The following is a 27,717-nucleotide window of genomic DNA, read 5'->3' as shown; positions in this document are numbered from 1 at the left end:
GCATGTTCTCCCCGTGTCCACGTGGGTTTCCTCCGGGTGCTCCGGTTTCCCCCACAGTCCAAAGACATGCAGGTTAGGTTAACTGGTGACTCTAAATTGACCATAGGTGTGAATGGTTGTCTGCATCTATGTGTCAGCCCTGTGATGACCTGACGACTTGTCCAGGGTGTACCCCGCCTTTCGCCCGTAGTCAGCTGGGATAGGCTCCAGCTTGCCTGCGACCCTGTAGAACAGGATAAAGCGGCTAGAGATAATGAGATGAGATTTTCTATTCCTTTCTGGTTTTTATTTTCAATGTTAAGTTAACATCAGCAAAGGTTTGTTTTCCTTTTATTTCTACACAAAAACAAAAAATCTACTTAAAACTAACATTCATGAAAATCCGTAGCCTGGAGCAAGACCATGAAAACCGTAATGATTACAGGCAAACTAATAGTTGGCAGGTATGATCGTTACATGAAATATGCAAATTCGCTGGTTGAGACACTTGAAAGATGTTCATGGCCCACAGAAACTTCCAAATATTCAAGCAATAAAATAAATTAAAAAAAAAGAAAATATCAATATTGATTTCTTCACACATTCAGTCTTCCCAGCCTGGTGCAGGTCTACAATTTTGTTTCTGGTGTCCTTTGACAGCTCTTTGGTCTTGGCCATAGTGGAGTTTGGAGTGTGACTGAGGTTGTGGACAGGTGTCTTATACTGATAACGAGTTCAAACAGGTGCCATTAATACAGGTAACGAGTGGAGGACAGAGGAGCCTCTTAAGGAAGAAGTTAGAGGTCTGGGAGAGCCAGAAATCTTGCTTGTTTGTAGGTGACCAAATACTTATTTTACCGAGGAATTTACCAATTAATTCATTAAAAATCCTACAACGTGATTTCCTGGATTCTTTCCCCCCATTCTGTCTCACATAGTTGAAGTGCATCAATGATGAAAATTACAGGCCTCTCATCTTTTTAAGTGGGAGAACTTGCACAATTGGTGACTGACTAAATACTTTTTTGCCCCACTGTATGTGTGTGGATAACAGTACTTCTTTCTTCACATCCCATGTTCCATGTGATATAGCTCATAAAAAGCATGTACAAGGAAATAAAGGAAGATAAAAGGACAATGAGATGAGATCCATTCATTGTGCTGCTCGCTCTACCATTTATCCTAGTGCTACGATGCTTTTGGGAAACCCACTACAGTGCATGAAGCTTATGTCAATTCAACATGTGCACTCCACTGATCTCTACATAAATGGATGGCTCATCGCCCATTCCCCACTGTTCAGACAAGTGAAGCCATCTGGCCACCATATTACCGCATACATTGCATCGACTTGGTTTATGTATTAAACCGTCATAGCCGATCAAATTTGCCCCAAGAAAAGTAATTCCTGACATTTTTTCCCTTTCATTACCTCTATTTTCTCAACTTCACTCACATTCCTTACACATCTTTATTCACCTCTTTCCCAAATCCCAGGACGCATTGCACGCTAGGAACTTCCAGTGGTTAGGCTCACATTGTCGATAACTGTACAAAAACATATATTGGGCTACATAATCATTTTCCATATTCAAATATTGGATAAAGCTGAAATGTGATGTTACTGGATTGTCTATTTGTCTAGTTACTGGTTCCATGGTATTCATCAGCACAGAAGCTTTTAATCAGTCAGTCAGTCATTGTTGTATTATCACATTGTCTTGGGCTGTGATTGACTGCACTGCTACTGCATTCTGCAGACTCCACTGACTGACGTACAAACAGACTGGGTGTATAGCTTTCACCCCATCTGTTCAGTCAATGTCAGTGATGAAATTTCTTTGAACATTTCTATGTCAGACCAGCAGACTGGTCTGACTGATACTATTGTCAATGGGGTGACAAGTGTAATCGTATCTGAAAATACATCTATGAATTCCAGTCTGCTTTACACCCATACAAATAGATGAGAGCTCTTCAATTAATGAAGTGAATCATCCGTAATTACTTTCCAAATATTTTATTCATCACCATGGACAACTGGGATCAATGTTCCTGGTCGCGCTGGAAAGGAGAAGAGGTAAAAGGCATTAAATTTGTCAAATGTACAAGCAGCTAGTGGCGAAGACGACTGTTGCTCAATCTCAAGCATGCCATGTCAAAGTCAAACCGAGGCTAAGCATTCAATGTTTGATATACAATCTACATCATAGGATTTCTCAATGGACATCTGCGAGTACAGTTTGACTATAATAGTGAGCACCACAGTGGCAGTGCAGACAGTCAGAGCCAAAGACAACACGATAATATAGGAATGGCCGATTAAAAGCTTCTATGGTGATTTAAAAAAAAAAAAAAATGGAACCAGCAGCTAGACAAATAAAGGCAATTTAATAATACCACACTTCAGCTTACATCTGATATTCGAACACTGAAAATGATTACAGTGTCTTGCAAAAGTATTCATCCCCCTTGGTGTTTGTCCTGTCTTGTTGCATTACAAGATTAAATTAAAATAGATTTTTGGGGTTTGGCACCACTTGATTTACACATGCTGACCACTTGAGAGGTGCAAACGGTTTTATTGTGACAATTAGGATGAAAATACAGGCCCATTTCTCTGAAGAGTGCAATGTCAGAGCCCAAAAACGCCCATAAAATCTGAACCACTGGAGCAATTTGCCTGATTTTTTTTTAATCAGCATATTTCAAAGATTAATAAAATAAGCTTTAGACCTCTTGGCCATACTTCAAAGTTCTGTTTGAACTCCATAATTATTTGTATTGTAGCTGCTAAATCCAGTCAGTCAATGAGGTCACAGAATTTGTTTTTCACCAAAAAGCAACGAACTGTGTATATAATGTTAATATTTTCTTTGTTCAGCAAGCAATCATAACACGTATAATATGATGACACGTGTGAGAATTTATTTACACACACACACACGTATATATATTTTCCCCAGAAAAAAAATTAAAGCCCTAAATTCTGGCATGATACATACACAATTGAGTGCCAAAGGTGCCAAGCGAAACTGTGGGGGTCCGGGGACATGTCTCCCCGAAAATTTTTTTGAAAATAGATGCTCTCGGGTGCATTTTCAGGGTCTCGGGTTTTAGATACATGATTATAGGATAGATTTTACCAGTGTTTCAATGATTTCTGACCTAAATACTATTAAATGTTTAGACATTTGAAATTTCACCTTAAAGTTCAACATTTAAGTTAAACTGTTTTGTTATAGATTACTTGGGTATATGATAGATTGAAAATCTACAGGGATACCTTAATTATCTATGATCAAGTAGTGTTGTAACAAAAATGCGCATGAAAATATGAACAGTGGTTTGCTCCATCTTCTGCAATCCAATGAAGAGAATCCATCATGACCTCACAAAGGTATCTGAACCTAAGAACTGCCACCTTAAAATAAGTTGCTGTAGTACTATAATGATTTAGAACATTTCTGATGCAATTACCATAATATGTATAACTAAGATACACTGAAAAGAAAAGTAAGGCAACTGCATATTATAAAGTTTAAATTTTGGCACTTTATTAAATGGACTAGATTCAGATTAAAACATTTAAAGGAAAAGAAAACTTAATTCATACATTTAAGTTTGCAGAAAGATTACATACATAAACACATTCATGAAGAGAATGTTAATAAGTGTCAAATGTAGAATAATTTCAAATGATAAGCATATTTGGCAGTGTGACGTCACTGTGACCTTTTAACAAAACAATCCGGAGGCTTCTTTTGTTAAATGGATCCCAGTGACATCACACTGCCCAAAATGCTTATGATTATTCTTTGAACTTATGCTATATTTGACACATTTGGACAACTTCATGAGACTGTTTATAAGTACATAATCTTTCTGCAAACCCTAACTAATGAATTAAGTTTTCTACTCCTTTAAAGCAGATTAATTCTCCTTGGCTTTTGCTAGGCCCAATGTTGGGCAACGCTCTCATAGTCCATCTTGCTGTCATCCATGCTGATGTGGATTAATTTGTCCAGCGAGTCTTCTCCTAGCTTATTCCTCGCTGGAGTCTATTCTCTTTAGGCAGGAGAAGCCTCGTTCATAGACTATTCTGTTTAGATTATCAAATCAATCAGCTCGATGGCTTTGTCCGTCTTGTCATATATGGTAATATGTGCTGCGCATATACTGTGTGACTTACGGTAATGCCCAGGGGGTGCCTAGAGCAGTGGTTTTCAAAGTGGGGGCCGCGGCCCCCTGGGGGGCCACCAGGGGGCGCTAGGGGGGCCTCAAAGTTGGAGAGACGATAAAAATTGCGAAAAAAAAATATATTTTTAAAATTATTAAAGGAACAGTCCACCGTACTTCCATAATGAAATATGCTCTTATCTGAATTGAGACGAGCTGCTCCGTACCTCTCCGAGCTTTGAGCGACCTCCAAGTCAGTCAGACGCGCCGTCACTCCTGTTAGCAATGTAGCTAGGCTCAGCATGGCCAATGGTATTTTTTGGGGCTGTAGTTAGATGCGACCAAACTCTTCCACGTTTTTCCTGTTTACATAGGTTTATATGACCAGTGATATGAAACAAGTTCAGTTATACAAATTGAAACGTAGCGATTTTCTATGCTATGGAAAGTCCGCACTATAACGGCAGGCATACTAACAATGTAAAAAGTTACATTTTTGTGCGTTTTACCGGGACATGAGATTTCAGCATTTTTATTCTTCTCGGTCTGTAGCTTGAATAAGTTTAGGCTACTGAATAACACTTTCAGTTAAAGTTGAGTCTGGTGCTTTTGTGCTGACGCTACAATAGCCTATCACAATAAATATCCCCTGTAACATTTCCCGTTTTCTACTCATCTTTCTGTGATTGCCCCTCTTTCCCACGGTTGTATGTTGTGGATGTGGCATTAGGTGGGAAAAGTGCTTTTTAGGGATTCATCAGATCATTCAACTGAGAGATAACAGAGCTGGTTCGGACCGAGCTGAAAAATATATTCGCTATGCAGAGAACAGCATTTTTTAAAAGCAATGATGGTGGAAACAAGAATAAAAGAACGGACAAGGAAGAAAGTGTAGTGAAGAAAGCTAGAACGATGGGAGAAGGTGCAGGAAAATTATATAATGAGATGGAAAGCACACACCCCAGTGCAAACATTTAGATGGGAACATACAACACAGCACAGGGTTAGATCTTAACACTAGCCCGCTAGCCCGTGGCTAGTGCAGATAGCCACAGGCTAGTGCAAAATCTCTGCTACTAGCCCGTGTTGGCTAGTGCAATAACTTGACATGGGTGTGGCCATCTTGAATCACGCAAAATCTGATACAAAATCTTTTAGCTCATTCTATTTATTGTACATGGTGTAATGCATTGTTGAACATTACTGTCACAGTTCATTGACACAGGTTGTAACTGTGTACCATGATGAGTGCCTAATTTGCCAGACCTACCACAAGGTGGCACCACCATTCAGCACATTTAATATTCTGTAAGAGTAGGTGGCAGGGCAGTGGGGGCTGATGTCAGCCATGTTTGAAAAGTTTTGAGATGTGAGTAAGAGGAGATTTGCACTGAATTTGCAAGACAGCATAGTTTTTAACTGGCCTATCCATATGGCCAGTGATTGAGTGAATGAAGCATAACCTTGTGAGTATGAAAATTCAAGATGACTCCAAATCAGTCAGTTATTAGAATTGAAATACATGTCACATTGTGCTTGTATGGCAAGGCATTAATGCCATAACATACAATTTAAAGCAATGTATTGTTATCAGTAGTTTATCATTTTGTATTTTGAAGAGTGCATTCACAATGTTTGCTCACTTGTAATTTCATTAATATTTTTTGTATGGAATGTTTACTTGTACAAGAATTAGTCATGTTCTTTTCTAGTCCAAGATAAGTTTATGATTTCAGTTCTAGTCCATTTCTATAAGAATTTGCTATGTTTTTTTTCCAGTCTAAGGCAACTGAATGATTTCAGTTCTAGTCCATTTTGCGAGATTACTACATGTACTAGTCTACTTAACTGTAAGCAATGACTACCTCTTTTGTACTTCAAAGTGACAATTATGGTTTGAAACACAAAGTCACATATGAGAACCATAATGGATTGAATAAAGTACTGGTTTTGTTACACTGAATTGGGAGCTTCTGTTGTTTCAACTTGTTCATTGTTTAGTATTTAAAATTCTTTCAATTGTCACAGGAATTGGGCTTAAAATAGCGGGCTAGTGCAATTTGCAAGCCACCAGCCCGGCTGGCTAGTGCAGAAAAACCTTAAGATCTAACCCTGCAGCAGAAAAACAAATATACAGGCTTTCGTCTAAACGGGGGAACAGGGGCGCTGCGCCCTCTTACTCTTGGCGTGCGCCCCCTTACCGACTCCGTGAAAACATCCCAGCAACACTACGTGACAATGTGTCTGATCATCAAATACGTTATAATTGCTCCAAAAATATTCCAATCATAGTAGATACACCGCCAGACGGTGCAAAAACAATCCGAATTGGCGTTTTCCAGACTGAGGCGCCATGTTGTTTAGTTGTTTACTTGTCGCGGCTGCTCTCGCGAGATTTGACATGGGTTACATACAAGGTCAGCTGACTTGGAGCGCGAGATTTCTCGAGACTGAATGACCTTTCACCCACCGGCGCGGGAGCTTTTGACAGAAGTAGTTCGCGAGTTGTTTTTGTTGACACTTGGGCATTTAAAGATGTCATCCTGCGGCACGAAGCGGAAGAAAGCCAAAGACAAAGGCAGAAGATTAGGCCAAATTAAAAAAAAAAAAAAAAGTGTTTCTGGTAACCCGACCGATCGAGAATTTCCGCGTCGAAATTGCCGACCGTAAAGTTATTACAAATTTCCCTCGATATTTTAGTGCAAGCGGCGTTAGTTTGTCATTTTTTGTTTCAACGCATTCAAGTTGTGAAAGAAACGATAAAAAGTAAAATGTTTCGCCACTTCTATCAGCCCTCCTGCATAAACTGAGCCGAGCCGCCATTTTGAATCCTCATTCAAGGCTGTAATGCAAATTGCTTCCTCTTCAGTATTCAAGTGCACTTCCATGGCAGGGAAAAACACTACATTTTGCCGCCTATGCAGTCCCCTATTTATACAAATAGGAGTCATTCAGGATTCAGCCATGTTTTTGCTCGACCCAAGTTCTACAGTAGGCTAGGCGAGGCCGTCTGCTTTTAATGGAAGTAGCCTAGGACGTTATTTTCACGTTATTTCTTGATAAGGTGTTTTCACGTTATTGCATGAAAATATCATGAAATATCGCTTCCGTAGATCATAACTCGAACTCGAGATATTTTTTTTATTCGTTTAAAAATTTAAAACACTTATTTTATTATGATGTGGTATAAAGGATTCTGTGCCAAAATACTATTTTGTAAGATGTTTAAACACTTGTGTTAATTTTTTCGAACAAAAAAAAAAATTAAGAAAAAAAAAAAAACCTTTCCTACCTACCGACCTTATTTTAGTATTTCATGTTACCGGAAACACACTTTTTTTTGGGGCCTTACTTCTTTCTTTTTCAATGTTGATAGACAATTTGTTACAATTTCCCTCTCAGATAGCCTCAGAATGTCCCATTGGAGCATTTTTCAAAGGCTTTGCACGGCGGGGGGACAACCGGCACCATCTCTTCCCCCCCCACTCCCTCACCATGGTGAGCGCCCTCATACTAAATTTTTCTAGAAAAAACCCTGATATACCAGTATATACAAATGGTGCACGTCACAACACAGCAGAAAAACAAAGAATATATATATACACACACACACACACACACACACACACACACACACAACTGGGCGTGTTGAGTTGCAGATGTTAATTGCACATTAGTTATAGAAACTCAGTTCAGCTACAAAACTCAGGATATTGCACTGTATTTGGTATTGCATTGTATTGGGTATGGATGTAAAAGTGTAGAAATATAAATCTAAAATATGCAAAAGCTATAAAAACTAAAAAGTTGCTCTGTGAGGTTGCACTGTATCAGCCAAGTGTGAGAATATTGTCCTTTTAGGTCCTTGTTGGTGCATTGTTGCACCTGCCAGAAGTGGCATCAGTCAGTGCATGTAATTAGTAGGGCTGTAACGATATGCGTATCGAAATCGCGATACGCAGAGCCACGATCCGTATCGCGATACAAGAAGGCAGAATCGCGGTACACCCTTTCAAACTTCTCCTCAGCCCAAAAACAGAGGCGCTTCCAAACTTCAATTTATGAATACTTTACTTTTTTACTTAAATTACATTTTAAACTTACTTAAATTTTATTTTTTTATATCTATTAGTAAGTCGTTTTTTTCGCCGACCTGCGACAATCTTCTGCGAGTCACGCAACGTCCACACTCGCCACTGGCAGAGCATTCATTTCTTTTAAGCGGTCGCCATTCTGGTTGCGACGCGGGGAGCGAATCTGTAAACAAGCAGCTCATTGGCTGGCTAGGTGTGCCACAAGCCAATCACAATCACTTGACCGGAAAGGCATGCAGTGTTGCCAGATTGGGCAGGTTTAGGTGCTTTTTGGCTGGTTTTGAACATATTTTGGGGTGGAAAACGTTAGCAATATCTGGCAACACTGAAGGCATGTCTGCTTGGGTGGAAGCCTTCTGAGGCAGTTACATTTTGACTCGTGAGCAATGTTTCACCATAAAAATTCCATAATTTCCATCTGTTTTCCGCGATCACAGAAAATCACTGGCCCTATGGGAGTGAGACAGTGAGAGAGCCACCCCCCCAAAAAAAATCTTAACGGATTTACACGATTTGGAAAAATGACTTTCAGAACCGAAAAAACCAGAGCTTCCGGCTCAACAGTATTTTGAGAAATAAAAATCTTTGGATATACATTTGTTCATTTTTGCATACATATTACTCATTCTCTGCAGTGGTCTGAATTAGTTATTAAATAGTTAATGTAAGTAAGTAAAGGTTAATAAGTAAAATTTACTACTTTAAAAAAACATTTTTAAAAAAAATCGTGGGCGTATCGAATCGTGGGTCAAAAATCGCGATACGAATCGAATCGTGAGTTGGGTGTATCGTTACAGCCCTAGTAATTAGCCTTTTTCACATTACGTCACTTGCAGAAGAACCTCACATCCATTTTCAGCCTTTTGAATGGAAGAGGCGGCGGCATGCTAATCTGCTGGCTAACAAGTAGCAACCATAGAAAGTCAGTAAACTTCCTTTCCAAAACAAGGCAGATAGGTGACTGGAATGGTCGCTAACAATACGTAATGATAAACAACAATGCGCAATATTATCAATCTTATCTGTGAATGACAGTTTTAACATATGTTGCCGCCGTATACCTCTTCTTCCATTCAAAAGGCTGAAAACGGATACGAGTTCCCCTGCAAGTGACGATGTGAAAAAGGCTAATTGTTCAAGGTGGTTATGGCCTGTGGGGAAAAAACTGTTCGAGTCTGTTGGTCCTTGCTTTGATGCACCTGTAACGCCTGCCTGAGGGCAGCAAGTCAAAGAACTCAGAGCCAGGGTAGGAGCTGTCCTTGATGTTAGCTCTGCTGAGCTCTGCTCTCTGTTTAGCTACTGTTTGTTCATTCATTCAGTTGTTCATTATTCATTTGTTTGTTCATTCATTCGTTCATTCTCAATTGAATTTTGCATTATGTGTTGGTGTGTCTAAGGTTTGCACTGCAATAAACCTTTAAAATGAAAACCTACTTGTGCCCCCATTTTTTTCCCTGTGCTCCTAAAATTTTTAACTTGGGAGCACAAGTGCTCCTGAAGAGAGAAGAAAGAAAGAAAAAAAAAAAAAAAAAAGTGTAGAGCCCTGGTATCATGGCACAAAGGAGATTTCTGAGGACCTCAGAGAAAGTGTTGTTGAAGCTCATCAGGCTGGATAAGGTTACAAAACCATCTCTAAAGAGTTTGGACTCCACCAATCCACAGTCAGACAGATGGTGTACAAATGGAGGAAATTCAAGACCATTGTTACCCTCCCCAGGAGTGGTCGACCAACAAAGATCACTCCAAGAACAAAGCGTGTAATAGTTAGCAAGGTCACAAAGGACCCCAGGGTAACTTCTAAGCAACTGACGGCCTCTCACATTGCCTAATGTTAATGTTCATGAGTCCACTGAACAGTGTGCATGGCAGGGTTGCAAGGAGAAAGCCACTGCTCTCCAAAAAGAACATTGCTGCTCATGATCATGTGGACAAGCCAGAAGGCTATAGTCCACTTGCATGTGACGTCACAGCCGATCCAGATTGTAAACAGACGCCATCTTGTCGGTCAAACGCTATATTTCCGCCATCGCAATTTACCGACACTGACTTTCATTGTTTTTCGCCCAAATCTGCAAATATTACCGTGCCACAATGCCAGAGAGTTGTATGGCATATAATGTCAACAGGAGAGGTCAGAAATCAGGAAGAAAGTTTCATAGGCTGCCACAGGACCCTGACAGGCATGCAAAACGGATTGCTGCTATCAGCCAGGCCAATCCAAACAACAACAAGGCATGGGTACCGACTGGAAAGAACGATCACTGGCACCTGTGCAGTGACCATTTCATCTCAGGTTCGCCATGTATTTATTCCAGTATATTCATGTGGTATCAGTACTAGTACTCAATACTTAAGTGACTTACGCCTCCAATGAGGATTGTTATTTTCTAAGATGCCACATCTGAGGGGGGCTGACAAATCCTGAATTTCTGTAAAGATAACTGTCCAGAGATTTATAAAGCACGCAGTGCTTCACCACTGAACAGCGAGGGAAAGTTAATGAGGTAATTATACACATCTGGGTATTCCACCTCTGGCAGTTCAATATCCACTGACACGGTTGTGAAAACTGCGTCCGGTAATCGATAAGGGTCACTAATCTGTAGGTCATTTATTTTAGACATGTATCTAGTTATCTGTTCATTCGAAAAATGAGCCGTATAGTCCGTCAGTTGAAATTGATCCATTTTGTATACAAGTGCAACAATATTCAGTTGTGTTGTTGACCGACAAGATGGTGGCTGTTTACATTCCAGCTGGGATTCAGTCACGTGACTGCAAGAGGTCTATAGGAAAAATGTTTTGTGGACTGCTGAGACCAAAATAGAACTTTTTGGTTGAAATGAGAAACGTTATGTTTGGAGAAAGGAAAACACTGCATTCCAGCATAAGAACCTTATCCCATCTGTGAAACATGGTGGTGGTAGTATCATGGTTTGGGCCCGCTTTGCTGCATCTGGGGCAGGATGGCTTGCCATCATTGATGGAACAATTAATTCTCAATTATACCAGCAAATTCTAAAGGAAAATGTCAGGGCATCTGTCCATAAACTGAATCTCAAGAGAAGGTGGGTCATGCAACAAGACAATGACCCTAAGCACACAAGTCATTCTACCAAAGAATGGTTAAAGAAAAATAAAGTTAATGTCTTGGAATAGCCAAGTCAAAGTCCTGACCTTAAAAGGTCATAAGCAAAGGTTTTAAATTTATGCACATTTGAAACTGTTAAAAAGCCCTCTAATTTTCTTTTGGTCCCAAGTAGTATTGTTAAGTAATAATTAAAATAGTTAGAATAAAGTTAGCGCCGATCGCTGCGAATTTCTGCCCGGTAATTTTCGTGACCATTCGGCACGTGACATCATTCAAGACAAGCTCATCGCTTGAGTTGAGTCCACTTCCGTTTATTTGCATTGCCATTCAGCTTGAGTGCAGACACGCGTTCAGGAATTTCCAAAGAAAAAACATGCCTTATTGTCGTGCAGTGAACTGTAACAGGACCAGTTCAGGAAGAAGTTTTTACCTTTTTTCGAGAGAGGAGAAGAGGCAGAGAGAGTGGATTGTGCACATGAAGCAAGAGGGTTGGCAGCCAGGTAAATATGCCACTCTGCTCCAATCACTTTTTGAAGAATCCCCATCTGTTGGAGAGTTTAAGTGTCAGTGTCAGACAGAGAAGGCTCAAACCTGATGCTGTTCCAACAAAATTCGAACACAATCAAGCAGTCAAAGAAGAAATGGACCAGCAACGCTCAAGCAAAAAGGAAGATTGGAGGTCAACATTTTTATCTTTGCTAGCAATTGACAAATCAAGAATCCTGAGGGATCCTGTACATTGTGGAAATGAGACAAAAGGAATATCTCCTCGCTTAGAGGAAGCTATAAAATAGTATAATGCCACGGATGGCAGGCTAATGTGGCCTACCAGCACACTGTCAAGTAATCGTTACCTATATCCACGAGGGAGGGCAGTTTAATTATTCTTCAAAAGGGCTCTTATTTAACATTATGAAGAAAGAAAGAATTTATCATATTTATTGTTTATTTTAGTACTTTTGATCGTGACAAAAGCTCAGTGCCTGTACACTAGGATCACCTATAGCAAAGACACTTCTGGACATTGGCAAAATTCACCACGGGTCGGGTCCAGTCCAGTCCTTCTGGACTGTAGCTTTCTTCTCCTCGCTGACACCGACCAGAGCTACACCGACACCATCCGGCAGGCTGCATCACCACCAGACTCGAGTAGGGAAACGGCTGACAATCCACACACCAAAGACGGAGGCACAGTAAGGGAGGCGGGCTACATGCTAGGTTAAAGGCTAGAGCTACAAGACCACCGCTACCTAGCCTTCTGCTAGCTAATGTTTGCTCGCTCGAGAACAAGATGGATGAGCTGAAAACTAGGATAACATCCCAATGTGAGATCAGAGTGTGTTGTGCCCTGATTTTTATGGAAACCTGGACTACTGCAAGCCTGCCAGACCTGGCCATTGAACTACAGACCCACTCCATGCACCACGGAGACCACACATCTGCTTCCGGTAAAAACAAAGGTGGCAGTGTGTGTTTATGTTAACAGATGGTGTATGGATGCACAGGTGGTTGAAAAACACTGTTGTGCAGACATTGAAGTGCTGATGGTGAAGTGCAGACCCTTTTATCTACCGAGAGAGTTCAGTGCTGTGTTTATGCTGGCCGTTTACATCCCGTTGCGGGCTGACCGGACTACAGCGCTAGGACTACTACACGACATCAGCAAACACGAGACCACACACCCAGATGCCATGCTTGTCGTGACCGCATGGATTAAAGCAAAAAAAAAAAAAAAAATCTGACAGAAAAAAGAAAAAAAAAAAAAAAGCTCCATGTCGTCGGCCCCTACCACATCAGCAATGCGTCAAATTTTAAACGCCGTGTTGTCCATTATCCCCTAGGCCCCTACTTATAGTACATTTACATAATTTTAACAAAGACTAAAGCTAAGGCAAGACTTTACCATTGTCATTACTGGCTATAAATGATGAAACATCAAGTTTCCAGCGCAAAGTGCAAATTTATTTCAACAATACTTTAGTAATGCACAACAGTAGTTAAGAGAAAAGTGCAAGTGCAGTCGAACTTGAATCATGCTTTCAAAAGGGTGGAACAGAAAGAACTTGCAAGAAGAGTGAAAGTTCACTTTCTGCTTCTTCGCAGTGAAGCCAAAGGCATCTAGTTTTTTGCCATTGCTTCCATAGACTTTTTTTCATGGCAAACTACACAAAAGCACACACCTGCCATTTTCATCTTTTTGCACCATTAACTAAATGGCTTGCCATTATCGCCCATTTCATTTAGCCAAGCCCATCTCCACTTATTCTTTACCATTTTGTCGACGTCGGACACATCTGTGCCTTCATTTAAAAGAAGCGCATCCACGCTGGCAAAACCGAAAGTAATTTGACGCACTCTACTGATGGAAATCGAAGGGCCTATGTCCGGTGAAATATGGCCTTATACGCAGTACTCGAGTTGAGGGGGGGATGTGGGGGGAGGCATCCCCCTTCTGAAATAAAAATCTCAAATCATTCCCCTGATAAAACTGCCATCCCCCCCCCCCCCCCCCATCATATCCCTTGTGCCATTTTACCGATTAATGTGGAAATTAGCCTACTATTAACAAATATTACTACCATTTCAACAGTAGAGGCTTTGCACAGTGATGGCCTACATGTAGCCGGATAAAAAAAGACGCATATTTATTTATTCGGTTGCACTTCTCATTCACACCTATACGGAGGTTTCAGTCACTGAAAACAGCTACTTTTGCAAACTCTGGGCAGAGTGGAGATTTCTGAAAACTCCATCTTCAGACACGCTTGTAAATCGGGAAAACAAAGCAACAGTGGGCGAGAGCGAATATAATGAGTCATAGGTGTGAATCTTTCACCGAATGCCAATTGTCCCGGTTCTTCATGAAATCGCACACGCAAATTCATCAGGTTAACTTTCAAATAACTTCTCATGCACTTGCGACACCGGAGCCACTTTCCTGATTTTTAAGCTTTGGAGTATTCGCTTCTTTATCTATTTAATCAATGAATTTGTCACATACATTAAATTACTAATGTAAAACATCCGTAGCCTATTTAAGCAATCGCTGTTTTCTCCACTGTTCTCCGACCTTTTGTGCTTAGTGAATGAGACACTTCATTACACTCTACTGACCGACATCCAATTCCGGACTTTTTTGAAAACGTAAAATATAGGCCTACAAGATGATTTTTGGGACTTAATTCGCGTTGGTCCTTCACTATTAATTTGAGACTGACAAGACACAATACTGTGGAATTATTTTCTCCTTACTATGAAGTTTGGCATCTTAAACCAGTGCTGGGAAATCTTGCAGCCCGACTCTGCAGCCTCTAATGTTTAAGCGAACTGCTGAAACCATAATGTTTAAAGATTAAATCATAGGCTAATCAAACCAAAGAAAAACACAGCCTTTCCAGATTGTCTGCCGAAGCCTACAAAACGCTTAATAGCAAAGGGCTTGCTGCGGCTTCAACTTTTCACCTGATCATTATTACTACTACTACTACTACTACAAAAGGCCTAGTATTAGTAGTAGACAAGTAACCTAGTTACCTAATAGTAGGACAGCCAAATAGTTTCATCAGTGGCCTACGCCGAGCCTCCCCGGGACTAGACAGTAGCGTAGGCTGTATTTATTTATTTAGGCCTATCTAGCGCAACAACTTATTCCTTTACATATACTCAAACATCGCACAAGAAAGGGTTCAACAACAGGCAATCACAGCAGCTTGGTGAAGTTCTAAATCACATCGGTGTCAGACCTATGGGCCTACACCCCCCCCATTTTTTCCCTCGGATCTGCATCACTCATTATTGACCTTTAGCACTCCCAGTTGACGGAAATCCGTCATAGCGACGGAAAACTTTAATCCATGCGTGACCGGGGATTTTAACCATTGCAACCTCAGGACTGTGCTACCAAAGTACCACCAACACGAGCTTTCCGACAAGGGACAACATAATCCTGGACTATGTCTACAGCAACGTGAGGAATGGCTACAAGGTTGTGCCCCACTCCCACTTTGGACAGTCTGACCACATCTGTGTTCCTCTACCCAGCCTACAAGCCCTTCTTAAACAAGCCCCCCCAGTGAGTAAAACTGTTAAAGTTTGGAATGAAGGGACTAGGGATGTTAACCGATGACCATTTGACCGATGGTTGACCAAATCAATGTCAACCGGTTAATTTTTTTTGGTTGTCAGTTAAAAAAAAAAAAAATTATTTTGAAGCTGCCGATTTTGGAGCGGAGAACCTGGAATTCTGTGTTGTAAATGCTTGGGGCATGCCATGCGGTGTAAGGACGACAGCTGACAAATCAGAAACACCCATTCAGTCATGTCCCGCCCTCCCGCTCCAGTTGAAGACAGCTGCCACTCGGCGAAAAAAAAGTCTCAGTGTTGGATTACATTTTATGTTAACCAGGTACGCAACATCAAGGAAATTCTTGACTATCAAAGAAACAAGAACACGGTGCATGAATGAAGTCGATGGTTGATTAGTCTGGTGAATATTAATGTCAACGTAATAAAACAAGATCTGAACTAAAACCTGGTTACTCACTGATGTTACTTAGCATCAGACAGTTGCTATATTAGCTTAGCGGCTAATCAGCTCAGCTCCAGCTATCCCATTCCCAATGGCTGTGCACAATGAGCAGCCATGTAACCGAAATATCAGTAGCTGGAAAACAACTGCAGTATGAGGTCTGTGTCTCATTTCAAAGAAAAGTGCCTAGTCCGCAGCAGTATGCAATATCAACACAGCCTACTGCAGTTATTAACACTGACTGTATTTGTGAAAAATAAAAAAGTATCAGGCTAGACTTTTTAGCTTACAAATTACTAATCATTTTTTTTTAATTATTATTAGAAGGCACATCGACTTTAGTCCTGCCTTGGCCAGTGCATTCTGAAAGTATGTTTCGGTCTGTAGCCAACAATGCATGTTATTGCAGATCATATCTCTCCACACAAACTAAAGGCGCAGATGCTGACTTTTGGAGGTGTAGGTGCAACTGGTAATTAAGTGATCAATCTCATTAAATCAGTCCCATTAAATCGTTTTCATTGAATCAGTCTCATTGAATCATACCATTAATTTTGATACTTAATAAATTATCAAACAGCTAAATTATGGTATATTCCAAATTATTATGATCACTTACCATATTACATAACTCATATGCACCTTGGAATTCTTTGAGGTTGGGCGACTTCAAAAATATCTGAACACAAACACACAGTTTCAATAATAAATGAATTTATTATAAAGAAAAAATGGATAATAGCAGTTGGAATCATTATATACAAATATGATATGGTGTGTGCGCGTGCGTGCGTGCGAGTGAGTGAGTGAGTGAGTGAGTGAGAGAGAGGCCTTATGACCACGTGTTTAAGTACAGCAAGAGAGTTAGCTTTGGTTGCTTGCTAAGGTGTGTTTGTGTGTGCCACGTGGCCTGACAGAGTTAGCCTGTGTGTGTGGCCTGAACAAAAAGTTAGCAAGGATTGCTAGCTAAGGTGTGTGTGTGGCCACGTGTTCTAAACAAAGGTTAGCCTAGCTTGCTAACGAGACAAAGGAATTAGCCGTGTGTTTAGCTAAGGTGTGTTTGTGAGGCCTGTGGCCATGTGTTTCTAAGTAAAACAAGAAAGTTAGCCTTGGTTGCTAATTAGACAAAAGAATTAGCCGTATGTGGCTAGCTAAGGCCCAAGGATCCTACCTCGTGGAGTTAAAACAAAAAGGTGTGTATGAGTGTGGGGGAAGACCGCCACATGTTCCCTTGAGACAATATCCTTAGCCCTGGAGGCTAATGGGACAAAATTTGCCATAGGCTAATTTCACTAGCTTATAACAGTACTAAATCCACTGAAATCTTGATGTGGTCAAGATAGGTGTAATAATGAAATTAAAGTGTTAGCCAGGAATAGAGAGAGAGCATGCAAAGCCTATCTATTAAACAATTGAGAGATTAAAACAAAATAGAACAATCAATTCAACACGCTGCGTGTCTACAGTGTAAACAAACCATTCCTGAGTTTAAATTCACACTACTTCAATAAAGCAAATTCCTAAGACTAGCTTTTATGCCCAAATGCCAATCTTACTTCAGTATCTCGCCTCTACGTGAGATTATGAGATGTTCCAAGACTTTTGGAGTTTCACCATTGTGGAGACCTCCGTGAAGCACAGAGAATTTCTTGGTCCGACGCATGGTCACTCGTGATGAAAAGAAAGTCTCTGATCAGACAATGTGCACAGAGAATTAATTCAAAGGATCCGGTCGCTTCTAACCTTAAATTAACTGCTTGGGCTGCAGTCGTACGTACTTATAATGAATAACTGAAAACCGGTTGTAACTCAAGCGGAGTTTAAAAATCGCGTGATTCTAGAATCAACCGTGGCCAAAGGTGAAAGAAAAGCACGAAACTGATTCTTGAGGGAAAAGACGTCTTTATCTGGTTTTCTGGTGCAGGGTATCTGTGTTCAGATGGCTTGAAGTCCAGACGAGAGAGAGGAAGAAGGAAGCGTTGCTCAGTTACTTATGAGCTCAGGGAGGAAGTGACGTAGGTGATCTCGCCCAGGCATGACGTAGGTCAACGCGGAAGCTGGTGATGGGAGTTGTAGTCCTTAAAGAGACTGTGGCGCTGTTGTACTTACAGAGGGAAGGGGAGAGAATGAAATGACAGCAGTGTCTGGAGGGGGAGTGACAAATGCAGCTTTTATGTCTGTGAGCCAAGTCGGTGATGGCTTCAGAGCAATTTCAATACCATGCAGTAATGGCGTGTTGATATTGGTAATGGCGTTATAACGATTGTAGCTAATTAATTAGATTACCCGGCATTATAACAGCCTTTATTTTAACGCCGTTATTCCCATCACTGAATGTTATGTACTTCTAGCACTTGACTTTATTTTCAATGCCATCATGGCCAACTGAAACTGTCTCTAAGCTGGAGCCATTTGTCCTCCGCTCCAATACAAACCCCTCGACATCAGTGCCGCGTTTGACTAAATGTTTCGCGCTGTAGAAAAGGTAATGTGAGTGGAGGGCAGCGACTGGGACTGAATGTGCGGATGCTCGGTTAGATTTAGAATAGATTCTAATAATTCCAATTCTAGAATTTTAAACTCATAGGTTAACCGACTTTAACCAGCTAATGAGGCTCGGTGGTCGGTCAAGATATTTTTTTTTAGTTTTCGCCATCCCTAGAAGGGACTGATCTGGTGCTCTAGGACTGCTTCAGTTCTATAAACTGGGATGTGTTTAAGACTGCTGCTTTGAGAGAAGACTGTTCTGTGGATTTAGAGGAATATGCATCTGTGGTCACCAGCTACATCAGCACATGCATTAATGACACTGTCCCCACCAAGCACTGCAAAATATATCCAAACTAAAAACATTGGATTAACAGTGAAGTACGCTCCACCGCTTTTGCCTCTGGTGACGCAGATGGATATAAAAAGGCCAGATATGACCTACGTAGATCCATCAGGGAAGCCAAGAGGCAGTACAGACTGAAGCTGAAAGGATATTATAACACCTCAGACTCCAGATGCATGTGGCAGGGCCTGCAACATATCACCAATTTCCAGCAGAAGAACAGCAGGGTCACAGCAACCACAACACATCACCAGATGAGCTGAACAAATTCTATGCTCGCTTCGACACCCTAAACACCAACCAACGCAGAGGGATTCTACCAGCAGAGGCAGCACAGAGCTCTTCACCCACTGTGACCATAATCAAGGTGAGCAAGGTCTTCAGGAGGACTAACCCCCGAAAGGCAGCGAGCCCTGACAACATCCCCGGCTGTGCTTTGAGGGCCTGCTCCACACAGCTAGCAGAAGTCTTCAGACATTTTCAACCTGTGTCCCTCTCCATGTCGTCTGTGCCCACATGCTTCAAGACCACCACCATAGTGCCCCTCCCAAAGAAAAACAACATGTCTGAATGACTATTGCCCAATTGCACTCACTTCAGTTGTAATGAAGTGTTTTGTAGTGCTGCCACTAACGACCAATTTTCTCATGACTAATCTTTCAACTAATTTTTGATTAGTCGACTAATCTTGACGACTAATTCACAAAAAAAAAAAAAAATCAAGCGACTGCTATTTCATTTGAGTTCTTATTTTGAATGTAACTCAAGGGCCAAAACATGTCACTTGTACCAAAGTAAAAAAGTAAATAAACGCTAAAACATTCAAAATAGACTAGGCTACACACAACTGTTAAAATACTACAAGCACACAGCACTTCTACCCATAATATCTGATATGTCTGAATGCCTGAACTGTCAGGTCAGCTGCTACACAGCCTGATGAATCATGTTTGGCTGTTGCGCTGCGCCTCTTGTCGGAAAATGTAAAGCCAGCCTCTTGTGGCACTGCTGGGGGTTGGTAGAGTAGCCAGGGGATGGTAACGCCAAGTTAAAAAAGTTACATTCGTCCTGCGTGTGCGTGTTGCATAAGTTATGGCTTTTATCTATGTTGTGTGCTTATTCAATAAACCCGATAAACCCTCTGTCTCAAGTCTGGTGCCATCTCAAAAATGTTACACCATTTAAATTACTATAAATGCGCATGCATACTAGTGTTGCTCAACTAAAACATTACCAAAGAGTCGAGGGGGCCTGCTTAACATCCAAAGACAGTCGGTCATCGTACTTCACAAGATTTATAAAAAGCACACGCTAGCTAGGCGTGTAAACTAATCATAATGTTAGGCTACTCACATTGTCTTTTCCTTTTCTGAAGCATCCTCAACAGATTGTGTTTCCTTTTAAGGTGCTCGTGCATTGTGGATGTGCTCCCGTGATAAGCCAACGAAGTCTTAGGCTACATCCACACGACAACGGCAACGAGATGTTATTTAAAAAAATATCGCGTCCAAATGGGCAACGATCAGTAAAATATCAGGTCCATATGGCAACGCAACGCTTGCTGAAAACGATGCAATACACATGCCACACCTCTAGGGGCGCTGCAAGACGGTCCCTTCGGAGACACCAGAATAGAAGTAGTAAGGACGCATGCGCATAAACTATTATGCGCGAGACTTCATATTAGCCACAAAGTCAGGAAAATCTGTTCGTAAAATTACGTTATAATGACTAAATACAATGAAAAGTATTTTTCCAGTCTCACCTGTGAAAGGTAATCCCATGTGATCTCGTTTGGATGGTAAACCTGTTGGTACAGTTAAACGCAGCACATGAATGAGGCATCTTTATTCTCCGCTTTGACCTATCCAATATGGCAGCGAGGATGACGTATGATTCTACGCGGAAGGCGGCGTCTAATGGTCCGGAATAAATTGAATGCTACACATTGATGGATTAATTTGTTGTTCTACGCCCTTTTTGAGGAATGTATTGTAGGACTTAAAAGGATAGTTTGGGATTTTTGACATGAATCTGTATGGCATCCCCATCAATAGTGTCGTGCAAACACACTGACTTACCCCTGACAGCATCCTGTGAGTCCAGTTTTGGTCCAGACGAAAGTAGTCCAGCAAGTTTGTTGGGGTCACGAAAGTAAAACGTTTTTCGTCTCAAAACAGTACGTGTTCAAAAGAGTGATACATTTGCATCACAAAACCGTTGCCAAATAAAAAGTCAGACCTCGAAATCGCTTGGCACCATTTTCTCTCCCTTCTCATCACTGCGCGCTGCCGCCAGGTGACAGCCACGGCTGTTTCATTCATTGTTTACTAGTGATGGGAATTTCGGCTCTTTTTCAGGAGCCGGCTCTTTTGGCTCTTCTTACTATAAGCAGCCGGCTCTTTCGGCTCCTGAGATTTTATTTTTGATTTAAAGGAATATGCTACCCCCAAATGAAATTGAGTCAGTCCCTGCAGTCCCTAGAGTTGGATGAGTGAGCCAAAGCGTTTTGTAGCCGACCCAGCCATTGTCCTGATCTATAAACGCCCAGGTTAGCTTAGTCGCTGTAATCCGGCGTGTCCAGCTAGCATTGTCGTTGCAAAAGTGAATTAAATAACTCAAGATTTTTTATAATTATTTGTCATGACTTGCACATTCACATCGAGTACACAATGCAAATTAACACGAAGGGATTTACTAGACCAATTTATATCCGGAACTATTTTCAGCCACAGCACAGGCAAAGCACCGCTGCAGGCGCAAAGACACCGCGCAGCGCCTGAAAACGGGTGCGCAGCGCCTGAAAACCCGTTTTCAGGCGCTGCGCGGTGTCTTTGCGCCTTCCTTTTCCTACCTATTCCTTTAATTGCTGCAATTAACTAGTTAATTCTGATTCTATTTCTCCTCTCAGTTATAATCTGTCCTGCTTTTGAAAAGATCCTCTCTGGGGGGACAGATGCTGCCACTATACACATCCTCCGTGCCATCACGTGTGTAAGCCGTGGATAGAGTGCAGCCTTGGTCTCCCACCAGCTTAGTGGGTCTGCGTTTCGCTGTCACCTGGCGGCAGCGCGCAGTGATAAGAAGGGAGAGAAAATAGTGCCAAGCGATTTCGAGGTCTGACTTTTTATTTGGCAACAGTTTTGTGATGCAAATATATCACTCTTTTGAACACATACTGTTTTGAGACGAAAAACGTTTTGCTTTCGTGACCCCAACAAACTTACCAGACTACTTTCGCCTGGACCAAAACTGGACAAGAACTGGACTCACAGGATGCTGTCAGGGGTAAGTCAGTGTGTTTGCACGACACTATTGATGGGGATGCCATAAAGATTCATGTCAAAAATCCCGAACTATCCCTTTAAACCAGGGGTCACCAAACTACGGCCCGCGGGCCAGATCCGGCCCGCCACCCCCCTTTGACCGGCCCCCCAGCCCCTCTGCCCCCCATCACTTGAACCGGCCCTATGAGGCAATCCCCAAAAGTGGTCATGGCCTATTTTTTAAAATTGCTTTTTGGCAAATAATAACATGTCTGCAGCTTGTATTTTGTTGATTTTATCAATTAAAATTGATATTTAGTTATAAAATGAACTATTCATATTTTCCGAATTTTCGTCATATGCTCGCGATCAAGCAGTGACAGGCAGCGCATGCGCAAAGAACTGTCAGTGTTCAGGACAGCAAAATGGCTAGCGGTCAGCGAAAAGCTGACAGAGAGTGCAGAGTTTTTAAAGAACAGTGGACCACCGATTATTTTTTCGTTCAGTGTAAGGACTGTGCAGTTTGTCTTGTATGTAAAGAAAGTGTGTCGGTTTTCAAAGAATATAATCTGCGTCGTCACTATGAAACCCGCCACAAAGCAGGGTTCGAATTATAAATTTGACCCTATGGGGGTCTCTATTTAAAAAAAAAAAAAACCAATGCATACTCGCTCTCCTGGACCAGCGCACTTTTGCGCACTGCAGTGCACAGCTTTCACACACAGGCGCGGGCATGCACTCACGCACGCACACACACACACACGGTGTTGCATATATACATATATATATAGTTAAACAAATTTTATATTATATATATTTATATATATATATATATATATATATATATATATATATATATATATATATATATATTGTTAAACAAAGGAAGATCGTTGTGAGATAGAGGACAAGTCTTCTTCGGACTTAACTTCACATTCGATTTCGCAGGCTGCAAATTTCAGTTTGCGCGCATAGTGGTGTGGTGGTGAAGTACAGCCGTACATGTTGCGGTTTAATAACACGTTCAATACAAAGTTATGGCTGCATGGTGATCGGAAATGAAATGAGTTTTATTTATATTTATATGGTGATATAGGCTATTCAAGCTTATTATGGTGATATATGACGTATTTGAGAGACTTCCACAGAAAATTAAGTTTGCTTCTTTCATGGGAGCCTGAGGGAATGGGAGCTCAGCTCCCATTGGCTCCCACGTAATTCGAACTATGCCACAAAGAGTATGCTAGTTTGCGAGGGCAAACAAGAGAAGACAGGATTCGGAGGATGAAATGCGGACTGGCTGCACAACAGAATGTATTCCTTCGCCAAACCCAGATCAACCAGGCTGCTCTCCGAGCTAGCTATAAGGTAGCTCACCTACTAGCTACCCATAGAAAGCCGTTTACTGATGGGGACTTTGTTAAAGTATGCATGCTTGTTGTGGCCGAGGAGGCGTGTCCCGACAAGAAGGATGCGCTCAACGCGGTGAGTCTCTCCGCACCTGCTATGACCAGGCGAACCGAAGATTTGGGGGACGTGTATGACCAGCTGAATGAGAGAGCATCAGAATTCGAGTTTTTTGCTTTGGCCATGGATGAGAGCAATGACGTGCAGGACACAGCACAACTGCTGTGATCTATTGATCTATTGCTCATATTATTATAATTTCACTGTTTTTTTTTAAATGTATTTATTTTATAGGCCTATTTATTTGACCTTTATTAAGTGCTGCATACAATTATTATTATTAATAATATCAACAGGCCTACCTACAATTTATAATTTTCCACTCATCTTTGCCAGTGTCAATCACCTCAACTAGGCAGATGTTTCTTACCTTGACAGCTTTGATATTATTTTTATTAGAAAATAAATAAATGGAATATCAGTGGTATTTCAAATTAAAACAAAGTGTGAAGACTTGATTACTACTTTTGCAAACCACTAGTAAAGATAAACAAATATGTGCCAGGAATCAAGTGTTGATATAGTAGTATGGATACAGTAGTGGGGATGGCCGTGCCAGGCTAGTAATCTCTACTACACAATGAGGCCTGCTGGTGGTCATAGAATTGTATAACCCAGACAAATATGTGATATAGCTGACCCGACCCCGGCCCCCCATCACAGTCAGGAACGACAATGTGGCCCCCAGAGAAAAAAGTTTGGTGACCCCTGCTTTAAACCAACATCTCAAGAGGTGAGATCGCTCCTTTTTTTCCCCATTTTTGCTGGCGGGATTGACTCTGCCCTAAGGGCTATTTTCTCTCTCTCTCTGCACCATTACACAATAAATATTCACAGTGAAAATATTTTGTAAGCGCGTTTCATGAACCAAGTTATAGGATTTGTTGACAACTCGCATCGAGTTCGTTACACTTCTACCCGGCATGAAGCACTGACAGTCATGTGGTTGTGACGTCATCGTAAACAAATCCGTTCTACTCATCCAGACGACTTCGCAACGGCAACGTTGCCAGATCTTTCCACTCTGGAACCCGTTCTCAAAAAGATTGCGTTTTGGGCACCCAAAACACCGGTGCCGTGTGGACGCCAGGCCTAAACGATAAGCAATTGTATCGGAGTCACCTGAATCCGTTGCCATGTGGACAGGGCCTTAGAGTGTACAAACCACTATCACCAGCTGCCCTAAAGTATTCCCATACTTTCAATGCTTTTTGTCTTTTCGTAACGTTAGAAGTCGCCGTCCTTGATTCATCAGAATCACTTGCCGCTGCCATTTTCATGTCAAGGCATGCTCAAAACCAGAACTAACAGTAAAGGAAGATAATGGGAAAGAGCCAATTTGACCAGTGGGGTGCGCACATCAAAACTAGTGGTGTGGAGCGGAATTACTTGAACTTGGATGAGCCGTTTGAGACTGAAGACCAAAAATAAATAGGCGCTTGACAGGCCGACGACCGAAAAAAAAAAAAAGTCATCGGCTAAAAAAAATTCCAGTCGACCATTTATGGTCGATTACGTCGACTAATCGCGGCAGCACTAGTTTTGAGAGGAGTCATGTCACACATCAAAAAGAACATCTCAGACACAATAGACCTCCTTCAACTTGCACATCGTCAGAACCGTTCAACTGATGATGCCATCAATGCAGCCATCCACACAGCCTTGTCACACCTGGAACACCCAAGTTCGAATGCTGTTTGTGGACTACAGTTCAGCCTTCAACACAGTCATCCCCAGCAGACTGACTGAGAAGCTCTCCACCCTTGGACTGACATCCTCCCTCTGCTGCTGGGTCCTGGACTTTCTCACAAACAGACCCCAAGCTGTTAGAGTCAGTACCAGAACATCCAGCAGTGAGCACAGGGACCCCCAAGGCTGTGTGCTCAGTCCACTCCTGTACACCCTCTTCACCTACAACTGCATCCCCTCCCAGAGCAACACTTCCATCAAGTTCGCTGACAACACCACTGTCATTGAGCTGATCACCGGTGGAGAAGAGAGCTTACAGCAGGCATGAAAACGGGTCGGGGTGAAAAAGGTGAGAAGGGTGCGCGAGTGGTGACGTGGCCTCTGGTGTCGTTTTATTTTGTTTGGGGGGTCCTTCCCCAGAATAAATATTATAGCCTCCTTACTAAGTATACTGTATTGATATTTACACAAGGACATACAGTACAAATACAAATTCAAATACATGTAGTTATAGTGAAATTATGCCCTGGAAAAAAATGTGAATAATAAAACGAAGAAAGTGGAGAACACACAAGGAATAGTGATCTTTTTTTTTCCTTTTATTTGCCTGGACCACCAGTGTCTCCATGGCCCGCTTTCGCTGAGTTGCCACATGTTTCAGCCTTGCCTGCTTCTCTTCTTCAGCAGTCTGTTTCTTGGCCTGCTGAGCACTGCAAGTTGCTTGAGAGCCATACTTGCTCTGCTGCTGCTTTTCCTCCTTGTTCACCCTCTGCTGGTGTTTGTATGTGGCTGCTGCAGAGTTAATGTTCTTGCACAATGTTTTGTCAACTTCCCCAAACTTCACGTCCTCCCTTCTAAAGAGCTGCATAGCTGTCTTCCCCCTGGACATCAGCGTGTACTTGACCGTCTGTGTTGCATTAAAGACTTCCACATTCATGTTGCCACTCCTTTGATCAATTGCATCAAATGAGGACTCAATTACTAAATGAGGACTCAACTCTAGGTCCATGAAAGATGGAGAGGCAACACTTAGCCAGTGCACCCAGGGAGGGGTACTTGTCTGGTTTGTCAAAGACATGACCCCACCACTCCACGATGCTCTCTCCCTCCTTAAAGCTGGGGATGGTCAGGTCAACAGTGAACTGCACAAGTTCCCTCTGGATATCCTGGTCTGCTGGCAAGAGGTGCCCCAGCATACCACTCAGCCTGCCACGATATGGAAGTACCTGCAGCTTTCAGTTCTTTTTAAATCAAGGCTGAATACTTTCTTTGCTACTGTCTTTTATTAAAATCAAATTTGAGACTTAATTTGATTTCTTTCAGCACGGACAGCACTACAAAATGGTGTCTCCACTATACAGTGTCCTACATAGTGAGTTGCGAGCAATTTCGGACACAGGGATTAGGGTTGTCCTGATCCGATATTAGGATTGGATCGGCCGCCGATATCAGCAAATATCGACAAAGACGAAGAGGTGGAGTGCAACATATGCCACAATAAAGTCAGGCGTGGTGGTAAAGCTGTAAGAAGTTTTAATACAACCAACTTAATAAAGCATTTAGCAAAGTACCACCATAAAGAACACGAAGAGTATCTTAAAAAAACTGCAGACAAAAAGAAAGGTCCTACACAACTAACACTAGCAGAAACTTTTGCTCAGCGTGACAAACTGGCACTGAACAGTGCCAAAGCCCAGGGGATAACAAGGGTCATTGCCGAGGAAATCATTCTGGATGACGAGCCATTATCGCTCGTGAATAAAGTGGGATTTAGACGCACCATCCAACACCTGGAACCACGGTACAACATGCCCAGCCGTCATTACATCCTTGAGAAGACTATCCCCCAGATTCACAAAGATGTTCGAGATAACATTGCCAAACAAGTAGAGAGTACAAATGCTCTTAGTTTCACAACGGACATGTGGAGCTGTGATCACCGCCCTTTATCTCTACTAAGTTTAACTGCACACTGGATTGGGCCAGACTTCACCCCAAAGAGCGCTGTTTTACATGCACATGAGTTTAGAGGCTCACACACAGCGAATGCCATCACAGATGCCATGGAACATATGCTACGAGCTTGGAAGATTGACAAAAATAGGGTCCACGTAATTCTAAGAGATAACGCGGCCAATATGAAAAGGGCAATGGATCAGCTTGGGGTGCCCAGCCTGGGATGTTTTGCGCACACCTTACAGCTCGTTGTCCAACAAGGTCTATTGGCACAGCGAGCTGTAAGCGATGCCATTGCCAACGGGAGAAAAATAGTGACCCACTTCAAACACTCCCCCAAGGCCTGCGCTGAACTCGAAGATGTTGAGGACGAGTTGAATATTGAACCGAAGCGTTTACAACAGGACGTAAAGACCAGATGGAGCAGTACGAAAATGATGATCGACAGCCTGGTGCATTGTAAGCGGGCACTGCAGGCCTATGCATCGGATAGTAACAGCAATCTGCCAGCCACGTTAAATGGAAACCAATGGTCGCTGCTAAAGAAAACGGAGACAGTCCTTAAACCCTTCCAAGAGCTGACAGCCGAGGTCAGTGCAGCTTCCGCCACAGCAGCCGATGTTATCCCATCTGTC

The 27,717-nt window shown here is 42.0% G+C and overlaps 1 protein-coding gene across 4 annotated transcripts in view; it reads right to left on the bottom strand.

Annotated features, from left to right (window-relative positions):
* The window catches only part of ddx6 (DEAD (Asp-Glu-Ala-Asp) box helicase 6), a 127,708-nt gene that overhangs the window by 87,544 nt on the left and 12,447 nt on the right, over nt 1–27,717 (bottom strand). The window contains exon 1 of one of the 4 annotated variants that reach the window (XM_060923538.1): nt 11,774–11,863. The exons of the other annotated variants lie outside the window; for them this stretch is intronic. The gene's annotated coding sequence lies outside the window, so the exon portion shown is untranslated. Of the gene's footprint in view, nt 1–11,773; nt 11,864–27,717 lie in introns of those variants that run through there. 4 annotated transcript variants of the gene reach the window in all.

Source organism: Neoarius graeffei, chromosome 6 (genome assembly GCF_027579695.1).
Source record: "Neoarius graeffei isolate fNeoGra1 chromosome 6, fNeoGra1.pri, whole genome shotgun sequence".
Taxonomy (NCBI): Eukaryota; Metazoa; Chordata; class Actinopteri; order Siluriformes; family Ariidae; genus Neoarius; species Neoarius graeffei.
Note: the sequence above shows the minus strand (reverse complement) of the source record. Positions and strands in the feature narration are given on the sequence as shown.